We start from the raw sequence: 20,879 nt of genomic DNA on the forward strand, positions 1-20,879 counted from the left end.
TGTTGGCATCATTTGAACACTTAGTAGTCTTGGCCTGGACCAGTGGCGTGCTAGGATGTGTGGACAGTAGAATGGGTGCAGCCCTCTTGTAAGGGTGGTTCTATGTCAAAGTTTTGTGGCATCTGTCGCCTTCCTGGCCAGACCCATCCCAGGGAGTCTGAAGCTGCTGAGAATATATGACTTTCTATTTTCTTTCTTTCTCTGTCTCTCTCTTTTTTTTTTTTACTGTGGAAGGGGCTGTTTGATAAATTTGGTGTTTTCTGAAGTTATCAATTGGCTCTAGACATGGATGTGGTTAGTTTTAGCATCATCTTTTTGTGCTGATCTTCAAACTGCATTATTTGTTTGCTGAGCTGCCACAGATTTTGCATTGCTGTAGATCACTGGCAGGAGCATAGGAGTAAATATTACTAGATTCAAGAACCTTGGATCCTTTATGGGTGTCTGATTAGCCAAAGCTGCATCCCTGAAAGAGATGTTGCCTGACTTCATGGTATACACAGAACAACAAATCAGGAATCTTTCCTTTATTTGTAAAATTATAAAATTATCCTTAATTAATGTCCTTTATTCCTATTTCATTGCTGTTCGTGACATGATGTCACATAATGTTGATATTATTATGAAGTGGAGGAGCTTAATGCCACTCTACCCAGCTCTGTTCCCTCCTTCTAAGTAAACTTACCTTCTCATTAAAAACCAAGAGCAGGTGGATTCCAGGAGCTGAGGGAGAGGAAAATGGGGAGTTGTTTAATGGATATAGATTTCAGTTTTGGAAGATGAAAAAGTTCTGGAGATCCATTGCACAACAATCTGGATATGTGGAACACGATTGAACTGCACTTTTAAAAAAGGTTAAGGTGGTAAGTTTTATGTTTTGTGTGTGTTTAATCACAATTAAAAGAAAACAACAGTGAAACAAAAACAAAAGAAAGAAGCAAACTCAACACAAAGCAAGACCAGGGAAACAGCTGGGCTCTTCTTTCTCTGGTTACTCAGCTGGGCAGCTTGTTCCCTCGCCCCCAGGACTGTTGCCCAGGAGTAACCGCAGGTCTCAGTGTCTGTGCCTCGTCTCCTTATGTTCTTCCCTTGATCGGTTGCTCACTGTGGGAGAGTGCACTCACGTGGTTGATTTGTTTGCCACTGGCTCAACCCAGGTCCAATGCGGAGAGAGAGAGAGAGGAAGGCACAGGTTTGAGTACTATAAGACAGGGCTTTGAGGAATATGGTCCTTCTTGGACTTGCTTAGACTGAACTGAACGCAAGTAAAGCACCCAAGAGCTGTATTTCCGCCTCCACAGACTTCGGAGAAGGGTCTATTTTGTCTCCCTCCTCCCCATGTTACTTCATCTGCAGGGCTGGACTGTGTTATACTAATGGCAGTTACTTTGCCAGTTGAAAAATCAAAACAGAGAGGAAAACCGTCTTGAAAATGCTGCACTTGAAGCCTACAGTTAGAAGGTGAATGTCATGCTGTGGGACCTGAGATGTAGACAAATTACTGTGAAATCCAGGTTCGAATTGGTTGTTTTGATGCTCTGTGTGAGAACCTAGATGCATACAAAAGCCTTTACCAGAAATACCTCTGGATAGAATCATTCACTCTCTAAGCCATGGGAACTTTGAATCATAAGGGGATCAGACTCAGATTCACAATCAGGGTTGAGACTTAAAATAAGTGTTTTTCTTCTACTTTAGAGCTACAGTGAAGGTGCTTATGCTGTTGGAAGGGTGAGCTTACTCTGTGGCACCTCATGTTACTAAGTCATCATCCTTGAAAATCCTCAGCGGGAACTGAGCTCTCTCACTGAGCTTTTGCAGTAGTAAAAACACTCCTTAATTAATGCCTTCACTCATTATTTGTGACAGCCATTTTTGCCATCATGGGGGCTTAACCACTTGTGTTATTCATCCTCACGAGGTTGTCCCTGTGAGATATAAGCTCTCTGAAGGCAGGGACTGTGTCTTAGTTATCTTTTTATTCATCCTCCAGCAAGTGCCTGGTCACAGAAAAATCTTAATAAATTGTTAAATTGAGTCAAAACAGAGAATCAATGTAGGCTTATCAGATTAAAAGCATTTGGTTCTTCTGGGTCTACATCTTTGCTTCTACTTTGTACCATAAGATAAATGCTACTTTTGATGTGAAACCATCATACCTAAAACTTACTGCTGACACAGACGGGGAGAGAGGGAGAGAGGCTCTTTGAAAAAAATGTGAAATGTGAGTATCTATGATTATGACATTTCTGTAGTTCAGAAACAAATACGTATATGTTGCAGCAGTAAAAGATCGTCTCTTCTCTGTGGCACAGTTTTTCTTTGATTTTCCTTAAGTTTCTTTCTCTCTCATCAGTGAGGCTTATTAATGCTATTCTAAAGTCCAGTGGGTTGATTTTCTTATCTATGAAGTAAAAAGTTTAATTATGGGCACAAAGCATTTCCAAATTGCATTTGAATGACTTTCTCTCTTCTTACTCAATGTCAATCAGTCACTTCAAAAGGCTACTTTGCTCTCCCTTCTCTAGCTTCCATATGTCATATGTCTCTCTGTTTCTCCTCTTGCTTGTTCGGTTTTCACATTCTTTTTACTTTCTTTCAGTTCTTCTCATTTCCAACATGTTCCTTGTGATTTTTTGTTGTTGTTTTGCCCTTCTATTAGAAGAAGTGCCAAGATCTCTCCAGGAGCAGACAGGCATGAAATGCTGACTGCCAAGGTGAACGTTCAGATAATTTGAAGGGCAGGAAAAAGCCATATTGGCCAGTATGACAAGGATATCTTTTATCATCACCACACAAACCCAGTCTTCCTTTAAGGCAGCCTCCTATTAATTATGTCCAAGTAAGTTTTTTGAAAAGCATGCTATTTAATTTTCTTGCTTCATCTGTCATTGAGTCCGTAGCAACTTGATACAGCCTGATGTCTTTATATTTTTAGAATGTGAGAAGTAAGTATTAGTTAGCAAAGTTCATTTAGACACATGGCAGGTGACAAGATAAAAGATGCAGTTGCTTTGAGGAGGGAGCCTTGGGTTTTTCCTGCGGTGAGCTTTCATGACAACTCTCCAGAGATCCCAGTGTCACCTTTACCTCTCTTGTGAGCGGTCCTCCTGGGCAACATGTATAAGTTCATACTCAGCTGACTGGGGTTCTTCTTTGCAGAATTCTACTGCAGCTAAATTGGCCACTTTAGCATCTTCCTGTCCCTCTCAAGGCTGCAGACATTTCCCTTTTCTGCTTAGAGAATATTTCTAAGTTCTGTTTGGTTCTGCTTCAGACCTGCTCACTCATCTGGTTTCCTTGGTTTCCGTCCTATTGTTATTCGCCCAGATTTTCCTACTTTAGCCAGCTTTTCTGGATGGATGCCTGTCTGGGGGGCTTTGCTTGGCTTTTTGACCCAGTGAGTCCCTGAGGCCCTTTGTTTCTATCTCTATGCAGTGCAACCTCCCATCTCTCACCCAAGTTCCTAGTCAATGTGACTCATGCCAACCTGGAACCAATGCCTCAGATTCCTACTTGTTGGGAGTAGAGAGAAGTCAGACTCTACTATTAATCTTGGAATATGGATACCTTACTTGAAAGTATATGTAATTAGTGGTGAAGAGCACAGGCTCTGGAGCCAGACCTCCTGGGTTTAAATCCCAGGTCTGAACCTTACGAGCTGGGCGATCTTGGGCAAATTACTTACTCTTTCTTGCCCAGTTCTCTCATCTGCACAGTGGCGGTAATGGTTATACCCGCCTTACATGGTTGATATGAGGAATAAACAAGTTAGTTCATGTAAAAGGCTTAGAACAGTGTGTCTGCTATAGAGTGAGCACAATATAGTGTTAACTGTTACTAAGAAATTGAAACCCACATCCACTGAATTCTGACTCTGCCGGAAGGAGGGCAGATGGATGAGATCAATGTTTATCAAAGGGAAGTCCACAAGTTTACTATGAGAAACTTTAAATCTTGTGCTTGCATTTGGATGAGAATGTGAATCCATTAAGATAAGCATATTTTGGATTATTTGGGTGATTCCTCAGAGCTGAGCGTGCCACGTGATTGCATTGTGTTTATGATGACGTTCTCATGCAGTGAAGGCCAAGACATTGAGGCAGGCAAGTGAGCCCGGCCACGGTTCTTGGAGAGAAGAGGGGAGGGGATGGCGTCTCCTACAGCATGTGTGGCCTGAGCCTGCTATGCTGTCAGGGACCAGTCCTGCAGCAGTCAGTGTAGTAGCCATAGAGCGACTGGTGGTGTCGATTTGGATTTTTATTGGGATTCTGTTTACTTTATGAATTTGTTTTGGTTTTACAGTCATATCAAAGAGCTGTCAGGATTAGAGGTTTATATCTAGTCTTGGGGTTGTGGTTATTTAAGTAACATTAGAATAAAAATAATTTGTTAGCACTGCCATATATTCCTCAAACCTGAGAAGGACAAGACCAGTCTGTGAGTCCCAAATGCCAGTTCACAAATCGTGCTAGTCAAGTTATTAAAAAGAAATTCCTTGGGGAACTTGTTAGAAATCTAGACTCTTGGGGAATTCCCTGGTGGTCCAGTAGTTAGGACTCTGAGCTCTCACTGCCGAGGGCTTGGGCTCAGTCCCTGGTTAGGGAACTAAGACTCCACAAAGCTGCGTGTTGTGGCTAAAAGAAAAGTACAGACTACTCTTGGGCTGTGTCCTGGAGCTGCTGAGCTGGGCGTGTGGATCTATCTTTGCTGAGTTGCTCAGGTGATTCTGCTAAGCAACAGGTTTGGGCCTCTTTGGAACCGATGACCTCTCAATACTCTTCATAGTCTTAATGAAGAGCATTCATAAGGATTGCTCTTAGGATTCAGTGGATTCAGTGTCTTCATCTTCAAAATTGAGGTAATGCTACTTGCTCCTTTCTTACTGCACAAGGGAGTAGGGAGGAGTCATGAGGCAATTTTCATAAGTATTCTGGAAGAAAAGTACAATTTAAGTGTAATGTATTGAGGCCAGAATTGAACTAGATCATCTCAGTATGCAAATCATTCCCTAGGAACAAAGAGGCGACTCGGGTCTATAGAGAGCACCAACAGGCTGAGTTTGCCACCAGGGTTCGTTTCCAAAAGCATTGGTCCACCTTTGGCGTGGAATCAAGCCCTATGGAACCTGGTACATTACTGTGAGATTTACAGATCAGGAAGTTGGTGGTGACAGAGGCAGGCAGGCCTCTGAGAAGTAGCATCTTCTGATGGGTTGACATTGTGTTTACTTCAAATTATATTGTTTAAAAAAGTCTTTGTGCTGGCTGCAGGTCTCAGCCCTCTTCTTCCTGTTCCAGGCTTCCTAATGATCTGTTGTCATCTGTTCAGGGAGGCTAGTCCCTGGCCTTAACCTGATATGGTCCTTCCTTTAGAGGCTGAAGAGCTTATGGGAAATGGTTTTAAAACTTTCTATAAAGTCCTTTTCTGAAATCAGGTAGTAGATATTGGTGAAGTGTTATAAAAGCAATGTGTCCAAATATCTTCAGAATAATCAGATCTGAATAAAATCAGTTAAATAGGCTTTTCTTTTTCTCTTAGATTAAAAGGGATGGTTAGTTCAGGTCCTCTGAGAAGCAGAGTCAAGATGGGATTATGTGTACAAGAGATTTACTGGGAGGCCACCTGGGAAGGATAAAGGGAAGAGAGCAGGGGTGGGCTGGGAGAGCTTTCAGATTGCAGTGCAGGTCTGACTTCTGTGAAGGGAGAGGTGGAAGGAAGGAGGACTGGTAGGAAAGGATGCAGATGACAGCTCAGTTCGGAGAATGTTTTGGCCAGGCTGATTGTGAGTTCTTGAGCCCAAGTTGCCCATTAGAGGACCGCTCTGCCCCACAGGCCTGAGCCTGCACCAGTACCCACCTCATGCCCAGCCAGTGTCTGAGAGCAGCCCAGGGGACACATGCACACTGCACACTGTGGTGGTGGATCCAGAAGTTGGGGGGCGAGTAACCCATACTTCCCTGCAGCAGGAGAGCTAAGCATGCAATTCCATGGCTTTCACGAGGATCTCTAGGGGTCCGTGAACTTGGACAGTAAAAATTACATCCTTATTTTCACTAACTGAATTTTAGTATTTTGTCTAATCATGAGTGGAGCCAGTAGCCATAGTAGTATTAGCAGTAACTGTGTCTTTCTCACCAATAAATATTACAGATAGTTTTATATCAACATTATGGTTGTCACAGATATCTTAACGTCAGTTATGCTCATCATTACTTTGAAAGTATGGTGGTTATTAGACCCATCCCTTGATCTTCTTATTGAATGAGAGAGTAAAAAGGTGTATTTACTGTTGTGTCACAAATTTAAAAACTAATTTGATTTAAATATAATAGTTTCTTCAGAGTTTTATACATCTTATTTTATGCATTTATAAACATGATTCCAAGAAGGGGTCTATAGTCTTCTCTGACAGACAAAGGAGTCCATCGCACAGAAATGGTTAAGAACCCCTCCTGCAGATAGTATTCAGTAGAACCCTTTTATTTTATTTTTGAAAACATTTGTTTACTTATCCATTTATTTATTTTGGCTGCACCGGCTCTTAGTTGCGGCATGTGGACTTCTTAGTTGCGGCATGTGGGATCTAGTCCCCCGACCAGGGATTGAACCCAGGCTCCCTGCATTGGGAGCGTGGAGTCTTATCCACTGGACCACCAGGGAGGTACCAGTAGAACCATTTTAATTGTATTATCCCAATTATCCTTTACCTCGCTCCAAGTGTATGAGAGCAGTAGCCCCAGTCCTCATGAGAATATGTTACTGTGGAAAATGATTCATTAATTCAACAGTGTCCCTCGCATGCCAGGTGCTGTGTGGTGCTGAAGCTCCAGCAGTGAGCAACACAGGCACCCCCTCCCTCAGAGAGTTTAATCGACTAACAGGAAGGACAGCCATTAAGCAAGAACAGTTATGGTTATATTACCGTGTGCCATGTGATGGTAACAGTATGGGAGCCACAGGAGGCTCTGGCTGCCCCAGGAGAGGGACCTGTATAGGAGTCAGAACAGACCTCCCTGAAAAGTGCCCTTTAAGCTGAGGCTGAAGAATGAGAGGAGTGAGTTGGGAAAAGAGGAGGTAGAGACAGAGGTTAAAGTGTGAAGATTTGACAGTGAGACACACTTAACTCTTAAGAGCTGAAATCACACAGACCTTGTAAGCCATGTGAAGACGTTTAGACTTTTCCCCAAAGGCAAGAGGAAGCTTCGAAGGGGTTTTAAACAGGGAGTGATGTGATCAGTTTCCATTCAAGAATATTACTTGGAAAGAAACAAGGGAGGCCTTTGTGGCACTAAGATGAAAAAAGATGGCAGCCTCCTAGGAAGTACATGGTGGGAGAAAACAACATCAAGTAAAAAGATGGCAGCCTCCTAGGAAGTACATGGTGGGAGAAAACAACGTCAAGTAAGACAATCAAGTTATTCTTGTTTGATTTCTTTTTGGCTCTGTGTGAGTGAGTGGGTCTTGAATCTCTGTTTGTTAATCTATCACAGACTGCGCTACAATTGTGGAAACATCTTTCTTAGAGTTGAGATGTTCGTAGTAGCTGCAGTTCTGTCCAAAACCTATTGCAGATGCCTCTGTGTGAACATAAAACCTCACACAAATCTTGGAAAACTATTTGCCTATGATGTTGGGCCATGGAGAAAGTGGATGTTGTTTGGTTAGGTTCTCTTAGTGCACATTTGTTACTTGCTGCAGCGTTGATCGCCTTTAGACTTCTACATTAAGAAGAAAATAAACATCATTAATAATGTAGATGCTTATATTGCCTATTAAATGAAAGGTTTCTGGCTGCTTCTTCATAAGAAACTTGTCAATGGCTTCCAGGTTTGTTTGTTACTAGGTAAAAACAAATCCATTTCGGTTGATGGCTAATTCAGGGCCATGTGTATTTAGGCGACTCATAAAAGTGTTTGTATGGAAACAAGTCTCCGAGATAATCAGATTTTATTTCTAGTGTCTAACTGATGCTCAGAGCTTTGGGATTTAATTACGTCTGTTGAAAAAATACAGTTCAATTTCTCTTCCTCCCTTTTGAACATCACTGCAGTAATTCATAAATATACAAGGCTTTATAGATGTTTTCTGACAAAGTACCTGGTACCTATTAGATACTCAGTAAATGTTGGCTTCTTCTTCTAATTGAAAGAAAACATATCAAATAAAAAACCTACCCAAGACTTTGCTTCTGATTCCTGTGTTTCTTGCCTAGCAGTTGACTTGGTACATTTTGTGATTACTCCAGAGAAGTAAATAATTTAAGTGGGAAATTGTTTTGAGAGGAGACTGCTGTTGTCTAGTCATTTAGGTAGGCTGGCTTGAGCGTATGTTGGGCGTTTGCTCTAGTAGGGAGTGTAGCCGGTGGTTATCATGTGGGGTCTGAGGCATGATGAGTTGAGTATGTGTGGATGGACTATAAGTTCTACCTTTTCCTTTCTCTGTGGCACCTACCCAGCTTCCAGGAGGACCCACATAGCTTCCTTACCTCATCTTCTCTCACTTAGTGTGTCCATCTTCTTTTACTCAGCACAATGTTTTCAAAGTTCATCTGTGTTGTAGCAAGTATCCGTATTTCACTTATTTTTATGGCTGAGTAATATTCCAGTGCATGTATATACCACACTTTGTGCATTTATCAGCTGATGGGCACTCGGATTGTTTCCGTCTTTTGGCTATTGTGAATAGTGCTGTCGTGAACATTAGTGGACAAATATTTGTTTGAGGGCCTGTTTTCAATTCTTTTGGAAATTTACATATGAGTACAACTACTGAGTCATATGGTAATTTTATGTATAATTTTTTGAGGAACCGATGAATTGTTTTACCCAGTGGCTGCATACTTTCCACTTCTACCAGCAGTGTGTGAGGTTTCAGTTTCTCCACATTCTTGCCAACACGGTTATTCTCTCTTTTAATTTTTGTTTTGTTTTGTTTTCAGTATGCCTTCCTAGTGGTGTGAAGTGGTGTCTCACTGGGACTCCGATTTGCATTTCCCTAAAGACTAATGATGTTCAGCATCTTTTCATGTGCTTCTTGGCCGTTAGTGTACATGCTACAACCTGGTTGAACCTTGAAAACATTATGCTAAGTGAAAGAAGCCAGACACAAAAGGTCACATATGGTATGATCCCATTTACATGAAATATCTAAAATAGGTAAATCCATAAACACAGGAAGTAGATTAGTAGTTGCCAGGGGCTGGGGGAGGGGAGAATGGAGAGTGACTGCTTAATGGGCATGGGGTTTCCTTTTGGGTTGATAAAACACGTTTTGGGATGAGATAGAGGTGATGGTTATGAAACACTGGGAATGTGCTAAATGTCACTGAATTATACACTTTAAAATGGTCATTTGTAGCTTTTGTGAGTTCCACCTCAATAAATAAAAAAGCGAAAATGCCTGGTTAGAAGGTGAGTCTCGACTTCCAGTTCCAGTAGCCGACTTCCAGTTCCAGCAGCACGGTGGACTGAGTGTAGATTTCCACCTCCTGTTGCAAACTGAGAAATTCTGCCTAAAGCAAAACAAAAATGTAAAATATGCAACTGGGCTTGAAGGGAAGGCTGTTGTTGCCAGGGGCGGCAGCTTAAGGCTGGAGCAGGAGCCCCCTGAGCTGAGGCTGTGGCATCTAAGGGGGGACTAGACCCCCTGTAGTTGCTGGGATGAGGGGTGGAGTTTAACACCAGTGTTGCGCCAGGAGACATCACCTTGGGCTGGGGTAGGGCAGGGGGCAGGAACTAAAACCCCTGGGTAAGAAGACATTCTGGGAAAGCTGCATCTTTGGTGAAAAGGGGTATGGAATAATACCCGCCTCAAGTCAGGGAAACCGAAAGGGGCTCTGGTGGGAGAGAAACACGAAAGCCCCAGGCCTACCTTCATCATGCAAGAACCCACAACTCAGCAATGAACGCACAGCACTGTTCCAGGTGGGTGAGCCTCCTGGTGTCGAGCACAAGCAAACAGAAACTGCTCATCTGTAGTGACACTTCTGCAATGCGGGCTGCCCAAGACTCCTAGGGGAAAACGGTGTCCACTGAAAAATCCGTCCCCGCGAGAAGCTACAGATCACACAAGGAAACATCCCAGCATGAAGGAAAGTAAGTAGACATAACAGACAGGACAGTTAGCATCTCAAGAACTTGGCAAAATAGAAGTATGTTTGAAATGATTAAAGAATAAGGACACTGAGATTGACTCCACCGTTTTAATAAAATGTTTCCCCATTTAATAAAATGTTGAACAGCTGCTCCCAGGGAGTGTGTGCAAAGTTTGCATAAGGGATTTAGAAGGGGAAAAGTGGGGACGGAGGTCGTCCTCCTGCTGTCTTATAGTGGTCTGGCGAGGCCTTTAGGTTTTTTCCTGAGGATCAAGGGCTCAGGGAAACTTTTATATTAACTGCGATACTCAGGTGCCCTTAGCCAAAGATTTGCCTTCATTTTTCTTGAGAGTGCACCTTCGTATTTGCCCATCGTTGTGAGGTGTGTTGCATTATGAACTGGTAAATGGAACTTTTGGAAACAAACCCCAAAGCTACCTTGAAAACCACTTTAGTACTCATTCAGTTAGCGCTCCACTTCGTATTGATTTGATCTGTTGGCTGAGCCACGGCACTAGGAAATCAGTGAGCTTCATGGTGATTAAGTAGAATCGTGTCAGAAAGTTTACATGAGGATCATCAGCAAACGTGAGACTTCAGGGTTACCTGGTCACTAAGCCAACCTTCCCTTTGCCTCATCCTATGATCAAGCCATGGCAATTATCAGTGGAAGTCCCAAAAATTATGTAAAGAGGAGGAGTGCCTGGGGATCTTGTCTTGAAGCTGAAGCAGTCTGTCACTTTACGTAACATTGAGAATAGATGGGACTGCAGACGCAGGCCTGATGGACTTCATGGTGGTGACAGCCTCACCTACCCCTTGAGATGGTAAATGTTAGTTTCAGCGCGTCTGGCCAACAACCCACACAGACTTGACTTTGCGCTGGAAGCCAGATGATGCTGTACTTTGGGAAGCAGTAAAGTTTCTATTAAAAATAAAGTATGGGGACTTCCCTGGCAGTCTAGTGGTTAAGACTCTGCGCTTCCAGTGCAGGGGGCGTGGGTTTGATCTCTGGTCGGGGAGCTAAGATCCCATATGCCATGAGATGTGGACAAAAAAAAAAAAAAAAAAGTATGAAGACCAAACTCTTCTTTTTCACCAAGGGATTGAAGATTGGGTAGTGCAGATGTGAACAGAGAGCTGTAAGAGTGAGCTGGGGAGAATTTCGGGTCTCCTGAGTGTGGCCTTGTTGCTGTCGAGTAGTTAAACCATAGATCAGAAACCTCAGTGCTCAGGAGAATTTTCAAGAGTGTCTTAGGCAAAGTGCAGTGTTTTTGTTTTTTATCCCTCGCAATCGGGTGTAGAGGAGGGGCCTAGACAAGTTGTATTTTCCCTTTGTGAGCAGTGTTGTATATCATGCTTGCCTTTTATGGGAAGAGAAAGAAGCACACATGGAGGGATAGTTTCTTCTTCATTAATGCACCGTGTACTTCATGTGGTTGAAGTTCATGACAGCCTTCTCATCATACAGTTGATACACGCAGTTTACGGTTTGTCAGTTTGGTTATCATTAATAAATGACCCCAAGAAGATGTACAGTTGATTACAAGATGTTTTCTTTGCAGCTCCCCAGTAGGTATCTAGTGTCATTCCTAAGTTTGCTGTCAACTAAAGACGTCCTTAATATTACTTGAAAGTAGAGATTAGGGTATCTGGGCTCTTTGCACCCTTCTCTGTAAGTATCGGGCAGAGCCTTCGGAATTAATTGCTTCTTAGCTGCACCATTACTGCTCACTTAGCCCTATGCAAAGAAGTAGGTCATTCTATTCATCAGAAGCTTGCTGTTCTGTAATTATGTGAGGAGCAAATAATTATAGATATGGTTTCTGTGTAATTTTAAAGCAGGTAAATATAGCATCATTAGAGCATAATCTATAGCTGGAAAAACTCAAGTTTCTTTAAAAAACACGCAGACAACATTTAAACCTTGGTAAGTTTTATTATTCTCAAATGTGTTATGTAAGTTGGAAAAAATCTTTATTTCTTGGGCTGGAAGAGGCGCTTATGATTAAATATCAAGGAAGAAAAAGAACTGGTCTCCATTTCTTTCTTTCTTTAATATTTATTTATTTATTTGGCTGCATCGGATCTTATTTGCGGCATGCGGGATCTTTCGTTGTGTGCGCGGGCCTGGTTGCCCCACGACATATGGGATCTTAGTTCCCCGACCAGGGATCGAACCCGCGTCCCCTGTATTGGAAGGTGGATCCTTAACCACTGGACACCAGGGAAGTCCCCTCCATTTATTTCTTGACACTATAGAAACACCATAATTGAAATTTAGTCCCATATGCTTTGAACAAAGGACTATGTACCGATGTTTCATTTTTTATAGGTGGAACATACATCTCTCTTCTCATTGATTGAGATAAAAATCAGGTTTCCCACTTTACTGAAAGATGTAAATGATGCTGAAATTTTGATTATTACAGAGACTGTGTTTATAACCCTTTCAAAATTGAATGTAAGTGGAACTAGCTGTAAACTACACCTTGCACAATGCTATATGGAAGGGGTACATTTTTTAAATTCAGGTAGCCTGAAGTCCTTCGATTAGAATTAATGTACATGAATGGAGATGGCTTCTTCCTTGAACTTGGCCAGCTCGCCTGTCTTCCTTGCTTTTTTACTTCTATTTATTCCGAGAGTTTGTTTTAATGTACAAAATGAATAAAGTTGATATGCCAAAGTGCGGGCCTGCCTATATGGTTGGCAGAATTAGACTAGTGTCTTAGTTTGCATTCACCCTAAGAGCAAGACGGTGACTTCAGGAAGCACGGCGAGGGAGTAGGAAGTGAGACGGGGAGGGTGGGGGGCCAGTGAAGGGGGTGATGCTCATGAGTGGATTGTTGCAGGGTCTCCTTGCTGCTGGGGATTCTCTGAGAAGCTGGGTGGAACACACCTCGGGGGTGAGGAAAGCGAAGGGATTTACCTGATGTGGTAGGCAGAATAATGGTTCTTCCAAAGAGGTCCACATCCTAACCCGTGGAACCCGTGAATATGTTACTGTACAAAGAGAACTTTGCCGATGTGAATGAGTTAAGGACCTAGAGAGAGGGAGATTATCATAATAATCTTCTTATAAGAGATACTTCTCCTTATAAGAGAGAAGTAGCAGGGTCAGAGCCAGAGAAGAAAATACGACAAAGGAAGCAGAGCTTAGAGATTTGAGGGGCTATGCTGTTGGCTTTGAAGATAGATGAAGGAGCCATGAGCCAAGGCGCCACAGTCTCCAGGAGCTGGAAGAGGCAAGGAAACATATTCTCCTCTAGAACTTCCAGAAGGAACCGGCCCTGCAGACATCTTGACTTTAGCCCATGAGACTGATTTTGGACTTCTGACCTCCAGAAATATGAGATCAGAAATCTGTGCTGTTTTAAGCCGTTAAATTTGGGAGAGCAGCAATAGGAAACTAATATATCCACCAACTCACAGGCCTCATTGATTGAGGATGGCCTCTAGGACAATATTTCCTTGGTGCTTCTAAATTTATTTATTTAATTTATTTATTTTTGGCTGTGTCATGTCTTCATTGCTGCGTGGGCTTTCTCTAGTTGTGGCGAGCGGGGGCTACTCTTCGATGCGGTACGTGGGCTTCTCATTGCGGTGGCTTCTCTTGTTGTGGAGCATGGGCTGTAGGTGTGCGGGCTTCAGTAGTTGTGCCGCGCGGGCTCAGTAGTTGTGGCTCGAGGGCTCTAGAGCACAGGCTCAGTCGTTGTGGCGCATGGGCTTAGTTGCTCCACGGCATGTGGGATCTTCCTGGAGCAGGGCTCGAACGTGTATCCCCTGCATTGGTAGGCAGATTCTTTTTTTTTTTTAATTTATTAATTTAATTTATTTATTTTTGCCTGCTTTGGGTCTTCGTTGCTGTGCAGGCTTTCTCTAGTTGTGGTGAGCGGGGGCTACTCTTTGTTGCAGTGTGCAGGCTTCTCATTGTAGTGGCTTCTCTTGTTGCGGAGCACAGGCTCTAGGCACGCGGGCTTCAGTAGTTGTGGCATGTGGGCTCAGTAGTTGTGGCTCGTGGGCTCTAGAGCACAGGGGCAGTAGTTGTGGCGCATGGACTTTGTTGCTCCATGGCATGTGGGATCTTCCTGGACCAGGGCTCGAACCCGTGTCCCCTACATTGGCAGGTGGATTGTTAACCACTGCGGTAGGCGGATTCTTAACCACTGCGTCACCAGGGAAGTCCCCCCTTGGTGCTTCTAGCCACCCCCATGCAGGCTCCTATGACGGATGGACAACCTCAGCCTGCACAGGATGGGAGTGGTCTGCAGGGCACCTCTGCAGTGGGCCGGGGCACCAGTGGGCTTGGCTGTACCTGGACAAAGGATTTGATCAACGGAATGTGTAAACATCCTCATAACCACTTGGAACTAGGTCTGTTGGGTTGTTTCATACGAACAGTCCAGGTTTCTGAGCCCCTCTGACCATTCCTTTGCTGTGTCTTCTCCTGGCCCATGCTCTTCTGCGTGACCTTTAAATGTTGGGGTTCCTAGGCATTATGCCCTCGGTCTTGTCCAGTCTTCCTCTGTGATGGTTAATTTTATGTGACAAGTTGACTGGGCCGTGTGCTGTCCAGACACTTGGTCATTTTTCTGGGTGTGCTTGTAAGAGTGTTTTGGGATGAGATTAACACTTGAATTGGTAGACGGAGTAGAGCATACTGCCTTCCCTAATGTGAATGGCCCTCATCCAGTCAGTTGAAGACCTGACGAGCATAAAAAGGTTGACCCTCCCCTGAGCAAGAGAGAATTCCTCCTGCCTGACTGCCTTTGAGCTGGGCCACTGGTTTTTTTCCTGCGTTTGGACTTGAACTGAAACATCAACTTTCTTGGGTCTCTAGGTGCCAATTCACCCTGCAGATCTTGGACTTGTCAGCTTCCATAATTGCATGAGCCAATTCCTTATGATAAATCCCTTTATATATATATATATATCTTGTATTGGTTTTGTTTTTCTGGAGAACCCTGTCTAATATACACTCCATACTCCAGGGGGATTTTCTCTGCTCTTGACTTCTATCAATAGGCTGGTCAATCCCAAACCTTGGTCTTCAGCCTGGGTTTCTCCAATCCCAATTTTAAACTGCCGACAGAAACATCCCCATGGATATTGTATAGCTACTTTAAACTCCACATATTCAGAGTGAAACTCATTATCATCCCCCTAGGAATCTGCTCCTGCTTTCTGTATTCTGTCTTTTTCCATTACGTCACCATGTACTCTGATCCCATAGTCAGTATCATGAGCATTGCTCATTCTGAGTTTTAAACTTTCAGGATTTCTGCCACTTAGCTCTGTTGTTCCCCAATGGAGAGCAACCCTGGCACGCAGGACTGAGTTGGAAAAATCCTACGGCTAAGAAGGAACTAGGAGATCTAGTTTATCCTCATACAAAGGCACACACACAAACACAAACACACTGGGCAGGTTGAGGGAGAGAAAAAGACAGATACATAGAGAAAGCAACAGAGCCATACAGATAGGCAGATAGACAGAGTCTGACAGAGAGGGAAAAAAGGGAGGAAAAGAAAGAGAGATACAGACTACAATGTGATATAAAGAGGCATAGAGTGAGAGATAGTGGGAGACCCATGTAGAGGCAGAGAGGGGACATTTGTCAGACAGGGAGGAGAATATAGAGAAAGAAGGAGCCGGACTAACAGAGGTGAGCAGATACACACTGTGCCCCAGAACTTGAAAAAGCCCTACTGTGTGCTGTTATGGTCACCCTGGCCCACCTGCCCACACCCCTCCCCAAAGTGACCCACTGGCCTGCTGAACAGGTATATGCTTTAGAGCCATAGGGCCTGGGTTCAAATTCCAGCTCAGCCACTTTTTAGCTACGTGGCTCTCAGCACTTTACTTAAGCTTCGTTTTCTTCATCTGTAAAATGGGGATAATAATACCTACCTTGCAAGCTTTTTTGCCAGATGCTCAATAATCATTAGCTCTCCCAAATCCTGATATCCTCTGGCTCCCATCCATTCCCACTTTTTTTTGAATTTTATTTTTTTATACACCTCCCCTCCCTTTTTTTAAACTTTTTTTTCTTTTTTAACATCTTTATTGGAGTAATATTGCTTTACAATGTTATGTTAGTTTCTGCTGTACAATAAAGTGAATCAGCTATACATATACATATATCCCCATATCTCCTCCCTCTTGCATATTGTGCCAGTAACATATTGTCTTGATTACTGTAGCTTTGTAGTATAATTTGATGTGCGGGAGCCTGATTCCTCCAGCTCTGTTTTTCTTTCTCAAGAGTGCTTTGGCTATTCGGGGTCTCTTGTGTTTCCATACAAACCGTGAAATTTTTCATGCTAGTTCTGTGAAAAATGCAATTGGTAGTTTGATAGGGATTGCATTGAAACCTTGAGGTAAGATTGTTGCTCTAAACTTCCCTCTTAGAACTGCTTTTGCTGCTTCCCGTAGGTTTTGGGTTATCGTGTTTTCACTGTCATTTGTTTCTGAGTATTTTTTAATTTCCTCTTTGATTTCTTCAGTGATCTGATGGTTATTAAGTAGTGTATTGTTTAGCCTCCATGTGTTAGTATGTTTTACAGATTATTTCCTGTAATTGATTTCTAGTCTCATAGCATTGTTAGGGATGTTTTCAACTATAATCTCTTCAAATATTTTCCCCGTTCCTTTCTTTTTCTCATCTTTTTCTGGGACCCCTATAATTCGAATGATGGTTTGTTTAATGTTGTCCCAGAGGTCTCTGAAACTGTCCTCAATTCTTTTCATTCTTTTTTCTTCATTCTGCTCTGCAGTAGTTATTTCCACTATTTTATCTTCCAGGTCACTTATCTGTTCTTTTTCTCCAGTTATTCTGCTATTAATTCCTTCTGGAGAAATTTTAATTTCAGTTATTGTGTTGTTCATCATTGTTTGTTTGCGCTTTAGTTCTTCTAGGTCCTTGTTAAACGTTCCTTGTATTTTCTCCATTTTATTTCCAAGATTTTGGATCATCTTTACTATCATTACTCTGAATTCTTTTTTAGGTAGACTGCCTATTTCCTCTTCATTTGTTTGGTCTGGTGGGTTTTTACCTTGCTCCTTCATCTGCTGTGTGTTTCTCTGTCTTTTCATTTTGCTTAACTTACAGTGTTTGGGGTCTCCTTTTAGCGGGCTGCAGGTTCGTAGTTCCTGTTGGTTTTGGTGTCTGCCCCCATTGGCTAAGGTTGGTTCAGTGGGTTGTGTAGGCTTCCTGGTGGAGGGGACTAGTGCCTGTGTTCTGGTGGGTGAGGCTTGATCTTTTCTTTCTGGTGGGCAGGACCATGTCAGGTGTACACCTTCCCCCTTTTGTGAAAGGGAATTTATATGTGTCTGGGATAAATACAGCTAATAAAACTTTACTATTGGAAATAAATGAAAATTAAGAATACCCTTGTAAATTAGCAGTTTAGGAGTCTTTTCAGCCACAGTATATTTGAAAACCAACCATACTTATAATTGACAAGATACATGGAAATGTTCTTTTATCTACAATTTCTTTTTTACTCTCCCCCTCCTCCCTGTTTTCTAGTAGATAAGCTAGGAGAGGGCTAATTGCTGCTCCTGGAACTCCTGTACAGAAGAGGACACTGGTGAGCATAATGGAGAACTTGCTTTTAATGATCCTTGTCTACTTTTTTTGCTTTTAATAATCCCTGTCTACTTTTTTGCCCACATTTACCTCTCTCTGTACAGAAGGAGACCACAGGCATGATTATATTGCTACACTTTCAGCCTTGCATCAGTAAAATTTCAAGAAAGAAAACAAACCAGAACCAGTAGGATTAGAATGAATCTGTAGCTGTGGGCTGAGGAATTAACCAAGTGGAAGGGCCTCACATTCTCCTGTTCCCCACTATGGCAGTCTACCATTAACCTCCAGTTGCAAATGTTTACAGAATTTTTTAGGGGTTTTGGGGGGTAAGATATGTTTTTAAAATTTTACAAGTACTAAAAATTAGAAATAATTTGGAAAATCCTAAAAGTACTGTATAGGGAATAAAAGTCATCCATAATTCTACAACCCATTGATGACTTCAGTTAACATTTTGAAGTACATCATTTCAATTACACACATAACATTTTTATCCACAAATGGACTCACATTATACATACTTTATGTTTTTTCCATTTGTAATATATTATGCGAACACCATGTCATTATTTTTCTTTAAATAATTTACATTTTTGTATAATATTTCACTCTGTAGGCATAGCCTAAGGTTTTGTTTCCTTTTGAAAGTGTTTAAACCATTCCTGCTGTTCCATTCAGTGAACAGCATTTAAATAAAATTTTTTATGTGTATCCATGATTAATTGTTTAAGGTACATTGCTTCTACAACTGGAACTTTTGATAAAAAATTTAAACTTTTTAAAAAGCTTTTGATATCAATTGCAAATTCTCCATGCAGTTCCAAAAAGTTGTGTCAATTCATACCCCTTTCATCAGTGTGATGTCTCTCTATTAAAAAAAAAAAGAAACTGCAGTTTTTGGTTCTCCTCTTCATAAAGAATCATCTTTTCTTTTTATTAAATATCTTTTCAATATTCTTTCTTCTAGCTTTTGTATTCCCTTATTGATTTCTATTAAGTTTCAAAACCATCATTGTGTTAGATTTATTTTTACACCGCCTTGAACATTTTGCTGAAAATAGTTTATAGAATCTTCATGAAAGAAAATCGTGTTTACTCAAAAGTTGTGAACTCATTGAAAAGCAGTATATATTTGCTGAAAGAAGGAAAAAATATTTATTGCTTAATACCGTGTCAAGAACCATGGTGGTTGCCTGAGAAGCACAAGGTGTGATCCTTAGTGGTCGCACGTTCTTTTTTTTTTAACATCTTTATTGGGGACGCACGTTCTTAATTGGAGAAACACAGCCAAGCTCACATACTCTGAAGAGCAGTTTTTTCTCAACCTTGTTTAGACCCATGTCCCCCCAAACACTGTCTCACTATCTCTAGTGTATCACCCCTCTCACTAGCCAAGTAGAGTTTGCCCAGCTCTCTTTCTGTAGCTCCTATTATAAACTACAGAACTAGATCCATCGAATGTGCTCTTTCAGATTACCTGTGCACATATGCACATCCCATGCTAATATGCCTTCCCTCCCCCAGTGAAGAATGACTGCCTTAAGAAGCACCCAAAGCAGGACTTGGAAATTTACTTTAAGCACCTAAGATCTGGACAGATTGTCAATGAGATCTGGCTCGATAAGGCTTAAGTTAAAACGTTTCTCTTGGCAATGAATTTTCTACAGTTGGAAAACCTATCAGTGCCTCAGACCTTGGCGCCATCTGTGCCTCCTTTCCCTCTTCTCCAATCTACCCCTGGGCTGCCGTCGACAGGTAGTCAGCCGGCCCCTGCTCTCCTCCTCCATGATGTCCTCACACCAGCATTCCTGCTCCCACCTCTCTTTTGCTTTGCTCTTTACGTAATATCCAGCTGATTCCCTGATTCCAGACATCTTGCTTCCGAGGTTGGTGTTCTGCTGTGTGCCCCAGTAATTGGCTCTCCTGCTCTGTCCCTCACTCTCTCAGTCCCTATGTTGCTGCTTGTCATCCATGTCTCATAGACCTGATGTCCTAACCTTTTCTCACTGGAATTAGGTCCCCATATCTTCTACTGATACGGTGTTGAGCACAGTGACTGGCCAACACACTGTGCCTTGTAAATATTGTTGAACGAATGAATGAGTTGGAAGCATTCTCTTGCTTGACTTTAACTTTATATCTTGGGCTTAGTTGAGCCATGTTAACACAGTACTCATATTTCACGTGTCTTTCTTTTCCCCTTCCTATCCCAGATTTCTTATTTTGGTTTTCTACACTAAGTTCTGTACTAGACACTTTGCACATGTTATTTCTAATCTTCACAGCCATCTCGTAAGACAAGTATAACCATCTTCATTTCACATATGAGGAAACTGAGCATCCAAGAGGTTTGCTAATTTCTCCAGAGTCACTCAGTGAATCAGTGGTTGACCTTACTTCTCCATGGAACCACTCCCAGAATCACTGATCCATGGCTTAGTTCTTGAGGTGCCTGCACTTTCTTACTTTGCCCTTCCCTTGACTCTTATTTTATTCTACCACCGCCTTTGGCTGAATCCCACTTGAGACAGAAGGAGTGATGAGGGGAGGACAAATCTGAGAGGTCTTGCCAAGGTCTTGACATGAGAGATTGAGGCTGGGGACTGAAGGAGATAGAAGAGCCAAAGGTATCTCCACATCTTCAACCTGAGAGAGCAAAACAGCAGTGGTATCACCAAAAGAAATGGGTAATTGGGAAGCCTTATTCCTGTAGGTTGTTAATCAGATGGTGGTTGGAGTTCCAGTGGCTCTTTCCTCCCTGGTTAACCGTGGCAATGCTATTAGTTTTTCTGAGTCTCAGTTTCCTCTTCTTTCCCCTGAGCATCATCTTACCTGACTCTCATGTTTGTCATTGGTTTGCCTATCAAATGATGCAGTACATACGAACATGCTTTGTAAGGAGTAAAGCCGTACACACGTTAGCCGTCATCACTGTTGTCAGATATGTTATTACTAAAGTCAGATAGTAAATGGAGACACCAGCTTCTTGAGTAAAATGTCTATGCCTGGGGTCAACAGGCTGTGACCACATCTGGCCTGCTGCCTGTTCTTATACGGCCCATTGGAATGTTTCCAATTTTTTGTTTGGTTGAAAAAAATCAAAAGAAAAATATTTGTGACATAAAAAAATCACATGAAATTCAGATGTTGGTGTCCATACATAAAGTGTATTGGAACAGAGCCAAA

General features: G+C 42.2%; 1 protein-coding gene across 2 annotated transcripts in view; it reads left to right on the top strand.

The window, feature by feature from the left end:
* The window catches only part of ARMH4 (armadillo like helical domain containing 4), a 122,239-nt gene that overhangs the window by 92,695 nt on the left and 8,665 nt on the right, over window positions 1-20,879 (top strand). The window lies entirely within an intron of this gene.

This window comes from Neophocaena asiaeorientalis, unplaced genomic scaffold (assembly GCF_003031525.2).
Source record: "Neophocaena asiaeorientalis asiaeorientalis breed wild unplaced genomic scaffold, Neophocaena_asiaeorientalis_V1.1 scaffold603, whole genome shotgun sequence".
Classification (NCBI taxonomy): domain Eukaryota; kingdom Metazoa; phylum Chordata; class Mammalia; order Artiodactyla; family Phocoenidae; genus Neophocaena; species Neophocaena asiaeorientalis.